The following is an 18,883-nucleotide window of genomic DNA, read 5'->3' on the forward strand; positions in this document are numbered from 1 at the left end:
CTGGTTATCTATTTTATTTTATTTTATTATTTTATTTTATTTTATTTTATTTTATTTTATTTTATTTTATTTTATTTGTCCTTAAACCTTTCTGGTTACCTTTAAATCTAGTTTCATAAGGTGTATCTACCTTCCATTTTTTTCTAAGAGAGCAAAGCATATTTGGGTAAGGAAGGGATTCTTTCTTCCCACTTTCTCTATCCACGCTTAACCGAAAGCCAAGCTTAAGAGTTAGCTAGCTACCTTAAGTAGAAATGTGTAGAATCATTTTTAGCCCTCTGACAGAAGCTATCTGTGTGACCTTAGGGAACTTAACCTCTTTGAGCCTCACTTTTTTTTTTTTTTTTTTTTTTTTTTCCATCTACAAGCTGGGAATAAAAGTCAGAGCTATTCCGCATGTTCCTGTGTGCAGTCAGCACAGCTGCCTCCTACAGCGTCGGACTACAGGAAGCACTGCATAGATGGCCCAGCTACGGCTACCACACAGCACCTGTGTAGCAGAGACGTTAAGCTACAGGGAGATGAGCTGCTATATACGGCAGATACTGTAAATCCAAATTTTCACTGTGACAGAAAATATCATGGTTTCCATAACAATTAAGGTTATTTGCCAGATTAAATTTTTTAAATGAAAAAAAAATAAGCTTATTTTTAGAGCAGTTTTATTTTTTATTTTTATTACTTTTCTACGATTTTTTGTTTTTTTGGGGTTTTTTTGAGAGAGAGGGCGAGAGAGCACAAGCAGGGGGAGGGGCAAAGGGAGAGGGAGAAGCAGATTCCCCGCTGAGCAGGGAGACTGACGCAGGGCTAGGTCCCAGGACCTTGGGATCAGGACCTGAGCTGAAGACAGACACTTAACTGACGGAGCCACCAGGCGCCCCAGAGCAGTCTTAGATCACAGCAAAATTGAGTGGAATGTACAGCGACCTCCCATTACCTCCTGCCCCCAACACAGTCACACCCCCACCAGAGTGGTACATTTGTTACAACTGATGAGCCTGCATTGACACGCTATTATCACCCAAAGTCCATAGTTCACACTGCAGTTCACTCCAGATTAAAATTTTAGGGTGCTGAGTACACTCTCGGTGGTATCCAGTCATTCATTCAATTATTCATTATTGTTTCTACTTAGCAAATTTACTTTTCCCCAAGCTGTGACATTTATTGTGCTACTAAGATATGATCTAGGCTGTAAAGGGCTTATAATCTCATGTTTATCACTTCTATCTAAAATCTATTATGTTTAATTTATTTCTGTAAAGGGCACGCTATTCTACCACGCGTGTGGAGCATGCTTCTACCAGCCCCATGTCCTCTGATCGCACACTTACAAGGATTATAACATGCAAGTTTCTGCCAAAATATAAATGAACGTGTTTTCTGAGCCTTACTACCCATCCCCACAGTAAAAACGAAAGAAGACCATTTAAATCACAACTCTCGTAATTTGCCATTGCAAAGCATTTTACATAAGACACTTTAAAAGTTTTTCTAGGCAGATGCTTGTCTTCATTTTAAGTTATTATTAGATTCTAAGAACACATCAAAGACCAGTTACAATACAATCTGCTTTAGCATAAAATTTGGAATAATCAGACCTGTTTTGGCCCTCAGATTTCCATTCGGAGCTATCTTTCCAGAACAGGCCCCGGTATGAAAGCCTGTGCTGTCAGCTCCACTCTATGTGCAATAAAGACCCAACGATATTGAGGAAGTGAGTTTGGGTGAGGACAGGGCACCATCGTGGATGGACAGCAGTTTTCATGCCTGAATTAAACCAACCAGACCAAACTGCCAGCGATCCACTGACGGCCATACCTCTACGTGAGATATCCAGTCCCTGTCTTTTCAGAACCTGCTGCCTCTGGGTGTGGGGTCGGAGTCGTGCGGATGGAACAGAGGCTTGGACAATACAGAATGAATGCCATGACAGCACCGCCTTCCTTAACTTCCTTGGCTCCAGCCACTCTGGCTTTCTCAGTGTTCCTTAGCATGACAGGCTCCTTCTACCCTGGAACCTTAGTCATGCTTCCATTTTGTCCACAAAGCAAACCTTTCCTTTAACCTGGTTGGAGAGTTCTCCTTTTCAGTTCTCAAAGGCCAGGAAGGTGCCCCTGATCTTCAGACTAAAGCTGGTATTCCTCTCTTGTTTCATAGTTTGTCATAATGTATTAATGCGATTATTCAATAAATACTTCTTTCATCCAGTAGAGTCCTCATGGCTCAGATCTTGAATCTGCGTGATGTTGTCTCACTGAAACCTGGTGTATTGGAGATATTCAATGAATGCTTGTGGAATTAATGAAAGAATGTATGTTCTAGTAGCACTAATAGGAAAAAAAAGGAATTACAAGTCATTCAATACTTCTACAGACTTCTCTAAGTATAAAGTGTTATGTGAATTAACCAGAACTTAGAAATTTCAAGAGTTTTGAATACAATACAAAATGAAATTAAAAAGTGGAAAAGTGGCTTTATTTGTGATGACAAAACTATATTCCATTTTGATAAATTAACAAGGTTAAAATCAATTTAATCAGTGATACTTAATCTTTTCATCATAAAAGTTTAATTATCTGGCTTTTAAGATTAATAAGCACATTCCCCTTTTGCCCTTTATTTACCTTCTTAAAGGATCCAAGTGAAATCCAAATTTCAATTTGGACTGAATTTTCAAGAATAACAAATTAAAAGTCAGCAAGTATTGTAAATACTTTAATCTTTACCTACAAACTGGGCAAAGTACAGGTACATTAATTCTTGCTAATGCTTTATGGTGTACAGCTATTGAGTCAATAATCTATTTATCAAACGTGACATGGCTTCTGTAAATACTCAATGTTCCCAAAGTGACAATGGAGCAAAAGACAAATAAAAGTTTGAACATTATAACCATTGGTTACTTTCAGATTTTTTTTTTCCCCCTCAGGTTAGTGAAATGATTCATTGAAATGATATGGAAAAATTGAGGAAACTCAAGTTCCATGCTGGTGGGTGGAAAGTGTGTCACCAAAGATTTAAGATCAAATTATTCAAGAATGAGAAGATAAGTTAAAGAAATCCTCATCCAAAAATCCTGACTCCGAAGTGATTTAACAGGCAGAACAACCTAAGGTACTTTGTGATCTTTATTTTATAGCCGCTGTAGAGTGAACCATATTTTGAGATGAGTTATCCTGATTTAACATTTAATTGCGAAGCATTGCCATGCATGGGATGAGTAATGGCGGAAAGGATTGCCTCAAAGGACCATGAACTATTGGTATAGTAAGATAGGAGGAGAGCAGCAGGTGATGGATGGAGCCTGGGGAAGAAAAGTATAATGGAAGAAGCCGATGACAGCATGGATGAGTCAGCTAGTGACCAGAGAGATAGGTCAAGAAAAACCTAGCAGATATCATGAGTCAGTACACTAAAGCCAGGAGATTATCCAAAAGGGGAATGGTCAACGTGACCACAGACTTCTGGGACAGTGGGTCCAGAGGCTTTGGGAAACAAGTTGTGGACACTCTAACTCATTATCGTCTTTTGGCATCTATTTGCCCTTTCAGAAGATTAGTAACCCATATTAATTTTAAATTTGCTATTTGATATAAATGGAGATAGATAGATAGATGATATAGATATAGAATTTCAGGTTAAATGACACAGAGGAGTTTAGTCAAGAGTATGTCTTTCATTTTTGCCCTAAAGATAAAATGCTAGATCTTCTTGTGGTAGATAATTCCAACCCTAATGTATTTCCATGATTTGTAGATGTGGGGATCACTTTGGTGTTAACCTGCCAATTCTCCCCATACTGTTCATGTGTTATGTAATCAATATTCTGTAGACAGTTGGCCTTGGAAATCCAATATTTGTTGTGAGGATGAACTCCCCAAAATAGTACTTTTAAGTGACTAATACAATTTTTTAATATAGCTGACCTTCCCATCCCACAATGTTTTGATTTCTCAGTTTTCAAGGGCACATGCCACTCATAAGACACAGATAGCTATACCTTTGTAGATCAAAGTATCTAGGTTATGATAAGAGGCTTATGGTCTCAATAAGATTCTAGGGTTAGAAATTTGCATAAATTCATATCTAGCTGATCTCATGAGTTTCAGTGAAATCTCCAAGGATTGAAACTTAAAATGAATGTGTTTTTTTTTCAAGGCCAGTTGAGAAATGAAAACAGTCTTAATTATTTCAAGCCTGTATAGTAGTGTACAGTATAATTAACTCTGATGTGTGTTTCACACCCAATTAGACGATATTTTAGCACCAAGATAATTGGACCCAGCAGCACCTGGGAAGTGTAATCAAACAAGTTTATCACCACATATTATTGTCCTATGATCCTCTGCACTTTATGGTATGCATAAAGAGAATGGTCAAGACATCTGGGAAAATGTTGCTCATTATTGAAACTTTGCTAAGACCTAAATCCAGTTCAAAGTATTGCTGTTTATCAAAAAAAAAAAAAAAAAAAACCCCTAACTTTTTCCTATGACTTCACAATGCTTATGTTGCTTTTACTAATGATTTCTCCGTTGCTAATCATGTTGATAATAACCATTTGCTTTCCTTGTTAGTCAATGTTTTGTGATATTTTCTTGGTAATGGGGATAAACTGTTAACATATTTTTCCTTGAATTTCCTGGAGATCAAGTACAAAACTGGAGTTGGAGGTATAACCCATATTCTGGAATTTTCAGAAGGCATCCACCACAGGTTCAAATCATCCACACTGGAAGCTTTTGTAGAATAGTGTGATCTGTGGACCTGCAGACCAGAAGCTCACTAGAGATGCAGATTTTGGGACCCTGCCCCAGGCCTATTGTCTCTACCCTTTAAGAAGTTCTCCAAATGAATCTTATCTATGCACATAAAAGTTTGAAAAATATAGTCTAGTTAGAGTAAGAAATCTTCAAGTACTATTTGAATACAGTTGGTCTCAAACTTCACCCCTCTTACCTTGTTCCCTGTTCTGTCTTGGCCTTGTGTTTCCAATTTGCTGCTGACTCCAGCCTCATCCAACCTGGTATTTAGATCCTTAGTTCAGGCCTGAGCTGTCCCTTGTGAGTCCTGACCCTCTATTAACAACATGAAAGTCACAAGATTTTCTGGCTTTAGACAAAGACAAGGCCACAGTCATCATTTTTTAATGGATTTACCAAAAAGCAATGACAACTCACTTAATCAAGCCTGGTTAGATACAAGCTTTTTCATCTCCTTGGGTTTTCTGTTGTTGTTGTTGTCCCTGGTTTAAATGACATGTCATGAGAATATACTCACAAAAAAGACACTATCCAAAGCAAAAAGGATAGGTAGCCTTTGCCGCCTCATGCAGGATAATCCAATGCTTCCATAGCGTGGCTTTTACACGAGAGAAACACACCAGAGTCCTGTAAATCCTGGCTCTGTTCCTGTAGGCAAGTAAGACTTCTTTTTCTTCTCCAACACGTTTTTTGGAGAAACTATACAATAACTTATAATTACATTAGAATATTTTGTTATTATATTAGAGTACTTTAAATGATTCTTAATACTCCGTTTTGACCCAATTTTAAGACATTCACTGAGCCAACTAATAAAAGTATACTAATGCTAAAATTAAAGTTAATGGATGCTGAGGAAGTGCTTCCTGAGAATTCAATGCCTTGGCTATTCATTTGTGATTTTAAGTTCTTGAAAATTAAAAATCTACTGAGTGTTAGATTAAAAAATACATAAATACAAACAAATATCAATATAAATAAATATAAATACCCATTGCGGTGTCTGGGTGGCTCAGTCCATTAAGCGGCAAACTCTTGATTTTGGCTCAGGTCATGATCTCAGGGTCATGGGATCCAGCCTGGGCATCAGGCTCTGCAGTCAGAGATTCTTTCTCTCCCTCTCCTTCTGCCCCTCCCCCAGCTCGCTTGTTGTCTCTCTCTCTCTCTCTCTCTCTAAAATAAATAAATAAACCTTAAAAAATAATTACTCATTGACTTTGAAAACTAACAGTATGTTTAGGAAAAGTAAAATGTGAACATAAATTATATAAGTGGAACATGATAAGTGTCAAGAGAGGCTTTTAGGTCTCAGAAAAACAGTACCACTGCCAGCTGGGTTGGTACGTAAAGGATTCCCACACGGGGGACAGTGAAGCCCAAAGGCTTTAAAGGCAAATACCATCATTTCTTACCTGGAAATTAGAGGAAGGATTTGCTGTGGCCATTTCACACTGGAAAAGTTACTGAGTAAAACACGAGAGCACAGTGATTTCTAAAAAGCACAGTCAAGCTACCTCTTTAAAAATCACCATATTCCATCCTTGGACCTGAAGACAGACTTATTGCTAAGAGAGAAGGGAGAAAAAGAAAAAGAAGAAAAAGAAAAAGAAAATCTTCTATATACTTCAGTAGATTCAGATGGTCATGGTGACCAGGAAACAAGTCAGCAAGAAATATTTTAAAGCTGTATTTATTTCAACAAAGTAGCAAAATCTACTTAAGAGAAAAGAAAAAGTTTTGTTCCATATGACAGTCAGGAATTGTGTAGGTGCATGTGGGTGTCCATATTTCATATAAAACCCAAATGTCTTTTCTTATTGAAATGCTTACTTTTCCATGGGTGTAGACTCTCATAAATAGATTTTTGGTGTATTTTTCACTCTATTCAGTAGCCACATGTTTGGTGTTTGGCAAATTTCCATAGGTGAAGTATGGGGAGGAGAGTCATGAACAAGTTCCCCATTATTTGCTTCCTGTTGCTAACTTTACTGGAAGCCAAAATGGGGGTTTCCAAGCAGTGAAGTTTTGTTTTCAATAGCACATTCCATTTCTCAGTAGAAGAAGAGGAAGGAGGAGAAGAAGGAGAAGATGAAGGGGCAAGGGGAGAGGGAGGAGAACAAGGAGAAGGAGAGGAAGGAGGAGGTGAAGGGGGGGAGGAATGAGGAGGGAGAAGAGAGGAAGAAAATTTAAAAAAAAGATATTCAAGGTTTGGGGCCTCATAGAACTTTCCACAGGAAAAGTCAAAACTTCTAAATATTGATCCTCAGTGTAGAACTTCTAACTATTGATCTCAATTTCCCTGTTGAGAGCTTGCATTTACGCCATCCTAGGCAGATCCTGGCCAGAATGATTTCATATTTAATCGCTTTTTTGATGTAGAAAAGCATTAAAAGCTTATTGAACATCTCCAATTCCTCTACATTTCTGGATTTGCTTTCCTCTACAACTATAGAGAACTTTGCGGTTGGATTTGCAAAGCCTTTGGAAGTCTTTTTTTCTTTGACTCTTTTGCCTTCAGTGTTCTAGTCACTGTCTCTTGACTTTTCAGATTTGTGACTAGCCAGAGAAGAATTTAAAAACTCAATAGTGCTTGGCCAACATAAACTGATGTTCATGGACTGTCAACACACTCAACTATATGACATACAGTTTCTCTGGGTCTGACATCTTCACTCCCCTTACATACATGACTCAAGGCATAGACTTAATGCTTCAGGGCTCCTGGGATGCCATTCTAAGAAGCAGATGGGCTAATAAATGTACTTAATATCTCAGAATCCAAACAGAGAAGCAGGTTTAATTTTAGAACCCACTCCCCATAAAAGTATAAAATTTGAAAGCATGACTCAGTGAAAAAGGCTCTTTAGAATTTTAATCCATGAGATATTTCCATGTAGGTGTGTTTTGGGAGAAGGTATTACTGGCAATAGAATATTCTAGAATAAAACATTCATAGTAGGAAAAGTGTGGGGATCTTAGATAGTTCTTATCTGAGTGATTATGGTTGCTTAACACAACACAGAACAACAGAGAAACATTTTAAAACACTGGAAGACAGGTAACTTCCCAACTTTTTTTTTTTTCTTTAACTGGTGTATAGATTAAGTATGAAATGTTATGACATTTGGGGCCTGCTCTTAAGAAGACTCAGTGCTAACAAGGCAAGAGCCTTGGTTCTTCTATCATTTGATATACAGCTGTTTAAATAAAGTAGGCTTAGACTTGTGACCTGAAGGAACATTTGCACTTGAGCTTGCTTCCTCAAAGGTTAAAATGAAAGTTTTACTTTTACAGGAGGGGAAAAGGGCACAGGAATCTTTCTTCAACAGAAGGAATTGAGGAGAAAAGATAATCACATTGAACAGATTCAAGTGTAGGCTTCCAAAATCCTTGAATGCCTTTCTTCTGTGCGGCTACCCTTTCATAGCCTACCTGATCCAGCAGGTGCTCTGCTTGCAAAGGTAGAAAATATTTCATCAACTCCCCATGAAAATAACCTCTCTCTATCAGACAACCACTGGCTCTCTTAGATTTTTTTTTCCTCCAAGAAAAATATCAGCATCTTACTCTGGGTCCCTGGAGTTAGTTTCAATGTGTACTTTTGTACAGAGAGTTGGCTTCAACTACATAGTTGTTTGGGTCAAAACTTGCAGAATGGATAATGGATAACCAACAAACAGGTAAATAAGGAGGGGCGCCCGGGTGGCTCAGTTGGTTAAGCGTCTGCTTTCGGCTCAAGTTATGATCCCAGAGTCCTGGGATTGAGCTCAATGGGCTCTCTGCTCAGCAGGGGGTCTGCCTCTCCCTCGCCCTCTGCCCCCCCCCCCAGCTTGTGCTCTCTTTCTCTCTCAATAAATAAATAAAATCTTTAGAAAAATAATAAATAAATAAATAAATAAATAAATAAATAAATAAATAAATGTAAACAGTAGGAGGCAGCACTGTGCAGAGGACCATCTCCATCTTCTGTGGGTCTCCGTGTCCATAGACAACAAAGATGCTTGGGCAGGTTTGCAATTTTATTCTCTTCCAGTTTTAGAGGTCCAATAGACTCTCAGAGGACACTTGAAGGAGGCAGACTATCATGCCCCTTGCTATGTTGTACCTCCAGGCTTTTCCTACCTGCCAAAGTCTTTCATTAATCCCTTCCTGTGCCCTTTCTTCTGCCTGGAAATTTCCATAGGTCTCTGTGCTACCACAAACAATGGGGCAATGTATTATTCACACACACACATTTAGCTATGTGTTACTGATTTGACAACTACTCTTGGTATCTTCATGCACTCGGGAGTGCATGCAGGCTGCCAACCTATTCCTTCAAATGAAATATTTGTCTTCAGAAAATAGAAGCTTTAGTAACTCTAAGGTAAAATTTGGATTATAGTGGGAGGCTGGCAGAGAGGAAATCTGGGGCAGTTGCTTGAGATCACAATGATGGTTGAGATATACTGAGATAGGCTGCCTCATTCACTATTGGTAGGAGGGTACATTGTGTGGCCATTCCTAAAGGCAAATGCAAGTCAAGAGCCTTCAAAAGGTTCATTAACTTTGGTCCAGTTATTTTACTTCCAACAGTTTATACTCGGTAAATGATCAAAAGTTCACATAATTATTTATTTGCTAATGATGAAGAAAGAATAATAATATTTTTAATAATCCTAAGAACTAGGGTTCCCTGGGTGGCTCAGTTGGTTAAGCGTCTGCCTTTGGCTCAGGTCATGATCCCAGGGTCCCGGGATTGAGTCCCTAATCGGGCTTGTTGCTCAGCAGGGAGTCTGCTTCTCTCTCTGTCCTTCTCCCTGCTCATACTTGCTCTCTCTCTCTCTCTTTCAAATAAATAAATAAAATCTTTAAAAAATAATGCTAAGAACTAATTTTATTGAGTGTTTACTGTAGACTGCACTCTGAAAGCTACCTGGGATGCTTTATCTAATTAGGCTTCCCAGCAAGACTCTGAATGAAGTATTATTTCTATACTACCATTAATAGTGGGGAAAAGGAGATTTAGGAAGGTTTAACTATCGGTTTTAAATTAACACAGCTGGGAAGCTAAGGAGGTAGGTTGTCTGACCTGAGTTTGAAGTTCTTGTGCAGTGCAGAAACTATACACTTGTACATGGAAGCCATGGTCTGACTGTAGTGGTCACACCCTTAACCTCTGCAGTCAAACTGCCTTTTCAAGAACGCACACAGTCACTGGTCTAGCTTGGTCTGAAGTGCTGCTGCTGCCGGGGCGTGCTGCAGGTGCATGTGGACCTGACCGAGAAGCTGCTCAAGTATGTGCCTCTGGAGAAATGACCGTGCTGGATCCCACCCACCTGCTGTGCTCACCAGGGACAGTCAGTGTCCTGCCCAGCATTCATTCCAGTGAGGTGTGGATAGCATGGAGCATGCCTGTCCACTGCCTGCGGGTGTGTGTCTTCTGCCCTGGAACGAAGAGTCCAATTAAGGTCTTTGCAGAACCATAAGGAGGTGCTAAAAAAAAAAAAAAAAAAAAAAGCACACAGCCACATTTATCCAAGAGCTCCTCTGCATCGCTCTGGTTAGATACTGCTGTAAGTTTCTTAGAAACAATAAAGGTCTGGGAGAACAAGGAAACGGGACAGCAGTGTGTTCTCTCTCAGACACGTAGATGGTACGAATAGATTTCTTGGTCCCCTGTGGTTGGTCAAACTCTTGAACATCAAGCGTCTGATCTCTTGTCTGAAAACTGCAGCTACTGAGACCTTATCTTACAGGTTTGTTGCTCTGATCAAATGAGATAAAGTACTACGCTGAAGATACTACTATAGGAGATGCTTTGCGCCTTTGTAATTTCCAGAATTACATCACACATTAATCAAACAAAGCTAGTGATAGTTCTGGGTAGTTTTGCCATTATTTATGGTTATAGATATGTTTAAGGCCTACACATTCTTTTTATGCTTTTTAACACTGAACGCAATAACATGGTACTTTTCTTTCATAAATGATACTTTCTTGAGCTGTGCTAAATAGGAAGTGGAGATTGAGTATCTAGATTACAATCTCAGACGGTGGTGGACTATTATGGACCACAGATGGCTTCGTGAACATTTGACTACTGTCTGATAACAGTTTAAAACCAATCAAATCATAGTTAAAATTATTATGATCTGGAGATACTGCATTTTAAAAAAAGAAAATATTTTAGAATTCTATTCAGAAGATTAACTTAATCAGTTATTTGAGGGTAGATTTTGCATCTTAGCTGCATTAGGGAGCATATCAGGAAGTTATCCCATTTAAAACTGTGAAGGGTTTGAGCTTTTATTTTTAAAAATTCTGTCCAAGATGTTTTTTCCATTCTGTGATATTGCAGATGGGTAAAGAAACGAAAAGTTGCTTTAAATATAGTTAAACTCAATTCAACAAAATGCCTGTTAGATGTCTAGCATGGGCTATAACCTTTGTTAGGTATCAGAAATTCAAGGTAGAAAAAACAAACAAACTGTCTGCCTTCAGAGATATTATAGTTTATAAAAGAAAATGGACATTAAACATTTTATGCAAGTGATACAAATGTAGAAAGGGCTGTATTTTGCCTGTTGCAATCTTTTGGGGTTTGCTATAAGGAAGTCTTTATGCAGATGGGAGTATTGGTTCTTTATGGAGATATAATTGACTTTAGCATTGTGTAAGTTAAAGGTGTACAACATGATGATTTTTATAAATGTATATGTTGCAAAATGATTACCACAATAAGGTTAGTTAGCACATCCATCGCCTCATAGTTATGATGTTTGGTGTGTGTAGTTCACCACATGGACTTCATTAGCATAGGCCCCAATTCACTTATTTGTGCTTCAATGTAATGGCATTGGCATTATCAATACACATGTATAGTTTGACTATACATTACTTTTTTTAAATACATTGTGCTTAAGATGCATACTGGAGTTGAGCTTCTGTTTCAGAATATGACAGTAGAAAATATTTCTTTTAAATAAATGCTACATTAATTTCTATGAGATAAAAAGTATATGATTTATTATATTTCCTTTGTTTCCCCATCTGCCAGGAGGCTCCAATTCAAAAGTCAAGTGGATGATAATATTACTTCTGTCTTCCCTAGTGGTTGAACTGTCTGCATCACTTTTTAATTTACGGCTTTAATTTCTTTAATAAGAATAGTCTTATTGAATATGCTTTTTATTGAATACCATCTCTAAACTATTTTTTGTTGAGAAAAGTTACAAGGCACTCAATGACATAAAGTTACAATGTCCTAAACGTTTCATCTTGCCATAGAGTCATGTTCAGTTTGGTTGTTGGCATCTGCCTGGGGTTTTGAAATATTTTAACCTACCGTGTGGTTTAACCTCCCATACCTCAAGGCACCTTAAAATCCAACTAATACCCTATCATTTTGTGAGATAAATAAGAAAAGTCACAGATAAACAGCTTAGACAAAGGTAAGCCAGAGACAAAGTTAATTCCTAAAATGGTACTTTCGCTTGCAATGAGAGAAAGAGAAAGTGCCACTGATTTATCAGTAATTGATTTAAAATGACCCAGGGTCGGTTCTGTTGAAGAGGTACATTTCACGAGTAGAAAAGATGAAAGAAATCCTCTCAGGTTTGGATTTATAGCTCAGGCTTTATAATTCAAAGAAAAAGCATCATAAACTGAGTCGCCAGCTGTTTTGTAACCCATGTGGCAATCAATAATTCAGGTAAACATTAACTCAGAGTAAATCCAGTGTCTTGGTACCTTCATGTCTGTGGTCTGAAGAGGCCAATCTGCTTCTAGAGAAGACAAGATCTGTTTTTATCAGCGCTCTTAATAAAGTGAAAGCAGCCACCTGAACTTGTTGCCTGGCACATTCTCAGTGGAAAGTTATCTGTGCCCCTCCTGTCCTGACCAGACCACTGGGTTGACCCTGTCCTCCCCCTGAGACCTCTGGGACCCAAGTACTTAGGATCAACTTTCAACTCTTTTGAAATACAAAATTCCAACCCTGGAGAAGGTCACATAGTATATTTCTTGATTAGATGCCACTAGCGTGGCAATTTACAGGGGGCTCCATGGAGCGATATTTTATTATTCCATAAAATAAAGTCTCAAAGATGAGAGTAAAAACGTGAATGAAGTCATTGGTTTCTTAAAACACACCCTAAATCGCTTTCTTTTGATATTTTTAAAAACAAAATGACAGCTGCAAAGGTTTTCTGTAGTTATTGCATCAGCAGTGTCAGATACACTGCTGTTACTGTCATAAATCAGATCTCGGGCTTCCTGCCAGCCTCTATCACTCATGGTAACAAGCAGCTACGGACCCCGCTAGTGCAAGTTTCAGCAGACAGATTTAGCCATTGTTTGAATGAATCAAGAGTTTGCCAAAATGCCAATAAAAATACCAAAGACAAAGAGGATTTGCTGAAATATTTCCTTAAGACTGGTGTTTGAAGTAAAACTCTTGGCACAATTAAGACTGGAAGCTTGTTACTGCTCCAATTAGTCATTTGCTACGTGATGCAATTTTAATTTCCTCCTCATCCTCCTTTTCTTCTTCTTCTTCTTTTTTTTTTTTTTCTTCATATGGATCCTCTCCATTTGGATTAAAGTAAATTCTGCTATTCAAAGAGGTTAAGGTTTTGCTAAAATCAATTTTGCTTCTAGTAATAATGGTTTCCTTTATTAAGGTTCTTTTCACTGAATGAAACTTAGAGCAGTTAGAACATTACATAAGATCCAAGTCTATCTTGTCATTAAAATGCAAAAGACCTTCAACTTCTTTTGACACACCTACGGCTGTTGCTTGGCACTTCTACTCAGAGAAATGGTGGCAAGTTCCAGATTTCTCTAAACAACCCCCAGGTTCCCTCCCTACTCACCCTGTTCTTCAATCTGGAAAATATCCTGGTATGGATCTCAGAAGTACTACCTGATTTCTTAAGCCCTGGATGTTTGGTAGCCAAGGAATGTGTTACTATTTCTAAAGTAAATAACTGAGCCATCCAAAAAAAAAAAAAAAAAAAAGAACGAAACTCTGAAAGAATTAGAGCGATGTGATACTTGCTTCCATTCCATTTCCGCACTGACTCTTTATAGTTTTATGCCTAATAGACAAAATGAGAAGTTTTTTAAAACAATCATTATTTTTTTTGTTTTACATCTTTCTTGAGGTATAATCTACATACGACAAAATTCACACATTGTAAGAACAGAAAACATTGATTTTTAATAAATTTAAAGAGTGTGAAACTATCACCACAATCCACCTTTAAAACATTTCCATCATCTTCCAAAATTCCCTAGAGCTTATTTGTCATCAACTAACCCCATGCAGCATGAGGTTAAGGGAAAAAAGAATGTGTTCCTGGTAAGTCAGGAGGCCCCATTTTGAGGGCTGTATGATGGCAGAATGAATGCTTGGATAGTGAATTTACAATGAGCTTGGAGCAATTGAAAGTATTGTGATGGAGAATTCCTTTGAATTCATAATAAGTAATCCCGCAGACTAAAACTCTGTGGGACACACAGAAGGTAATGAAAGCAAATATTTACGTACTGCTAATACTGTACCAGGTATCGTTCTAACCACTAATGTAGATTTCCTTATGCAATATACACAATAATCCTATGAGAATGTACCACTTTACTACTACCATTCCCATTTCTCAAGTAAGGAAACTGAGGACCAGATAGATAAAGTAAATAAACACATAAAGGATGGAACTTGGATTCAAAATTAGTCTCACTCTAAATTCCACATGGTTGCTGACTGCTGTATTCTACTCATCAGTGTAAGCTAAGTTATGAAGCCTGGCTAAGCAAAAGGACAACATTGTTTAAGTTGGAGTCAACTGATTAGCAATAGTTGAGGTTCTGGGACCAAGAAGAAGCAGACCAGGAAGAGGTGTCCTTGCTCAGTGCTATGACTATTTCAACCTGGCTGCACTACCAGTAACACAAGCAGACACGTTGGTGTCAAGTTCAATGTTTTGGTGGGAGTGAGAGGGAAGTAGGAAATGGGTAGGAACTAGGCAAGCACACTTGCAACAGCTGTATCTTGGAACGGGTTTTCTCTGGGACAAGCCTGTGCTCTCCATTTCTGCAAACAAAGCAATATTCACTAACAACTTTGTGTCCACATTCACCTTGATATTTTTCTATTCTCTTTTTTTCTTGATTTGCTCAATTAATATTTTCCTTTTCTAAGGCTTCCCTTCCCTACTCAGCCCACCCTGTACTCTTTTTCCAGATGTGTGACAACCACTTTTGGTCTCTAAACAGATTTTAGACTAATTTGTTTAATGGCTATGTGTTCTCCATTTTGCTGATACTGGAGGATTTTAGAAGTCTAAGGAGACTTCTATGACAGCTGTTCCATGGTAACTCAAGTTCAAAGTTTGTGAATATATGTCCTGGCAGCTTTGTGCACTCAAGTACTTCCTGGAGCCCAGGACCAAAATGGGAAATGCAGCTGGGGCAGATGTTCTGGACTTAGAGTCGCCTTCTTGGTTTTAAAAGCTGATTCAGATCATTTAAGGGTCTCTGCAAAGCTAAGCCAGGTGAAGTGAGGGGATCCGCATCAATAAATGAATTTCCATATACTCACTGCTCTGGGCTGTTAGGATTGTTTTGGCAACAGTTTGTGAAGTGGCCAGCATATTTGATACTTAGTAAGGAAAAGAGAAAAAAGAAATGAAGACGTAGTGTTATAGACAACAATAAATGGACATCAAAATTATTCCATTGGAATGATATGCAAGCTTGGCAGATCGAGTTAAGAGAAACAGATTCACCTTTAATAAATTGTCTAAAAACATCACAGCAAAGGTGTGTTTTTCAAGAACAGACAGGAAGAATATCAATTCCAGTGGTGTTTCTTTCCAAAGAAGTAAGTACCCATTTCTTGTTAACTTTCATTAATCAAACCACATCATCATAAAATGTTGTGTTTCCGAGACCCCATATAGAGAATTGGACACTTGCCCATTTAACATCCATACAATTCTCTTTTCAGCACGTTGCTTAATTTTAGCTCTTATATTCTAAGATGAAACATATCTTGTCATTTCTGAAAAACAAAGGTTATAAAAGGCATTTCCCAGGTTTTTGCTTTTTCTTAGCTTTTTAACCACTGTTACAAAGTTTCCCTAATTGTTGTTGAATAATCGTACCATCCCATGCAAGAGCACTAGCATTGATCACCTATTTCAAATTGTGGCCTTGTAGAAAGCATGCTTTAAAAATATATAACAGAACACGCAAAATAGCAAATTAAACTAATGTTTATTGGGTATCTTCAGTGTGTGGAGTTACAAAGCTCTCTAGACTGGGAGCGGTAGATCTGGCCTCTAGCTCTGATTCTTTTTCTAGTGATATGGTTGTAAAGAAGCTATATGACTTCCAGTTCCTTGGTTGCTTCATCCGTGTAGTTAATTTTAATTTATTAGGATGCATCTAGATTTGAGCAGAAACCATCTCTGGCTAATGTAATCAGCAAAGAAATGCATTGAAGGGTTCAGGTTAAAGGTGGTTCCCAGATCCTTGGGGATGGCCATGGCCCTGGTCTTGGAAGTTAAGGAAGAAGAAACAACATTGGTAGTGCTGGGGAGGACTGGCACGGGGTCTGGCCCCTTGAAGACAGCATTCCATCATCTTTGGGCATGGACTTTACCACTTGCACCACTGAACCAATCAGAGCTCACTGCTAAAACCACTATCTTTGCTCCTCTGGAAACTGAGTGTAGCTATTACGGCTGTCACCATACTTGTCTGCAAGGATACAGAGCAGTCTCTGCCTCTTGTGCTCTTGGCCTGGGTTGAGAATGTATGACTGACAAGGCCGAGTTGTCATACCTATGTCTCAACTGCAGTGGGGTAGGGGAAAGAAGGGCTCAACACAGAACTCTGCTTTGTTCCTTTCAAAAGGTGATAAATGCCCCAAATACAAACAGAGGGTTGCAGTGGTGAGCAGACAAAAATATCAATGCCACTGAAAGAAACATTTCAAATTCTAGCATCTTTTAGAATACTCATTATAATTTGGGTGATGGTATTCCTGATAAAATCCTGATGATTGCCTATTGATGATTGCCTATCGTCTTGTTGTGTTTCTTAATAGTATCTTATTTCACTCTCATTTATGTCCTGGTTTATAAAATAAATTATAAAGTCCACCTACTTCTAATGGATAACATCATTTCACATACTAGGAGTATAAACTTGCAATTCATTACTATATTCATATCGAATTTTATTTATCTCACATTGAGTTTGTCTGTAGCAAATTGTATTATTGTGGAAATATCCCATGGTGTAGCCAGGGCAGATCCTAACAGCTCATTTTTATAAGGAAAACACACAAACAAACAAACCCTGTTACTTGACAAAGGTATGTCAGTGCTCATCTCTGGATAGCAGAGAGTGGCCTAGACCCTGTATCTTCTGATTGCTACAACCAATGATACCAAACATGCCACCTTCACAGTTATTAAAGCAGAATATCACCTTTAATTCATGAGGGTTGGCTGAGGAAGACAGTGAAGATGGCTGAAAAAGTAGAAGGATGATTTGTCATATGCTGTGCTCTGAGCCAGAGCTTCTTATTTTGGGGAGGAGGGATGCCCCTCCATGCTTGGGTGTGGTGAATGGTTGCTCCTTCAGTGGTCCAGGACCTGCGCTGTTGGCCTCAAGTAGACAAACTGCCCATTCTTTTTTCTGTGGGGCTCGCTGTACATCCTGATTTGAAAATGCTTGGGAAGTACTGTTCTAAACAATTGAGCGGAAATACTCTACTTCACTTGGAAGATATTTCTCACCTGTTTATTCGTTCAACACCTATTTATTAAGGGTTCTGATGTTCCCGAGGTGATGCCAGATATGACAAATAAAAAGGTGAAAGGACTCAGCTCCTGCCCCTGGCTAGTTTGCTCTCTGTTCACTGGGCAAGGTAGGCAAGCACAGGTCAAACTCAGATCAATGAGCATGATCACAGGGGTAGGGGCAGGGTCTGTTGGAGCACTCAGAAGGGGCTCTTAGCCAGGTTTGGCTGCAAGGTGTGCATGGGAGTCTTTTCAGAGTAGATGAGTTTTAGCTGAATCGTAAAGTCCTCGAAAGAGTTTTTCAGGCAAAAGGACAAGTGAAGAGGAGACTACATTCTATGCAGAATGAGCAACTATGCAAAAGCCAGAAATGCCTGGAAGCATTCTTCTTTGTAGGACATGCAGACACTTCAGCACAGCCGAAAAGCAGGTTCAAGGTGGGTAGAGCTCAGAGACCAGGCAAGGAAGTGCCAGATCATGCATGGCCTTCTAGATCATGTAGGGTCTTCCATGCTAAGGCCACAAGCTCTAATCCTATAGTAATGTGTAGAAAAATAGAATTCTTCTGTTCTGTTTTTAGTAACATTGATGATAATGGTCTAACAGTTGACTCAAGGAGTTCCAGTGACAGTACAGAAAATATCTATTAAGCATTGGCTCTGTGGTAACCCATGCTCTAAGTACTTTATAGCTATTCAGTAACTTAAGCCTCCAACGATCATGTGCAACCATATTGCAAATAGGAAATTGAGACATAGACATCTTGCTATAGGTTATGTAGGGCTGGGATTTGAACCCATGTAGTCTACTTTCCAAATCTTTACTCTTAGAGATAATACTACACCTTAGTCACAAAATTCCATTTAAGACTTCTCTGTCATGAGAATATGTTTAACTCTGTGAGTTCATAGGAACGCTATTTTGAATTATGTAGAATTGCAAGCAGCAGAGAAATATTACTCACACTTCAGAGTCACCAAGTTTACTATTATTATAGTAAAGTCGTCCGATTAGAAAGCATGTCCTTGTCTCCTAAAGGGACTATTTCTCTTATAGCACCTAATCACTCTGAGCTTTAGTTTTTCATCTAAAAAAACACAGACAATAATATATTGTTGTTAAATGAGATGATCTGGGGACAAGTAACAGATGATTAGAATGTGCCACTCCATAGCAAGGCATTTGCAGCAATCTGATGATATAAGAAGATAGGACTTTAGCCGAGGTTTATTTGTAAAACAATGAAGTAAGTATGTTACCTTCTCAACAGTTACATCATTTACTTTCAAGTTTATTTATTCATTCTTTGATTTTTTTTTAATT

Source organism: Ursus arctos, unplaced genomic scaffold (genome assembly GCF_023065955.2).
Source record: "Ursus arctos isolate Adak ecotype North America unplaced genomic scaffold, UrsArc2.0 scaffold_25, whole genome shotgun sequence".
In the NCBI taxonomy this organism is placed as follows: domain Eukaryota; kingdom Metazoa; phylum Chordata; class Mammalia; order Carnivora; family Ursidae; genus Ursus; species Ursus arctos.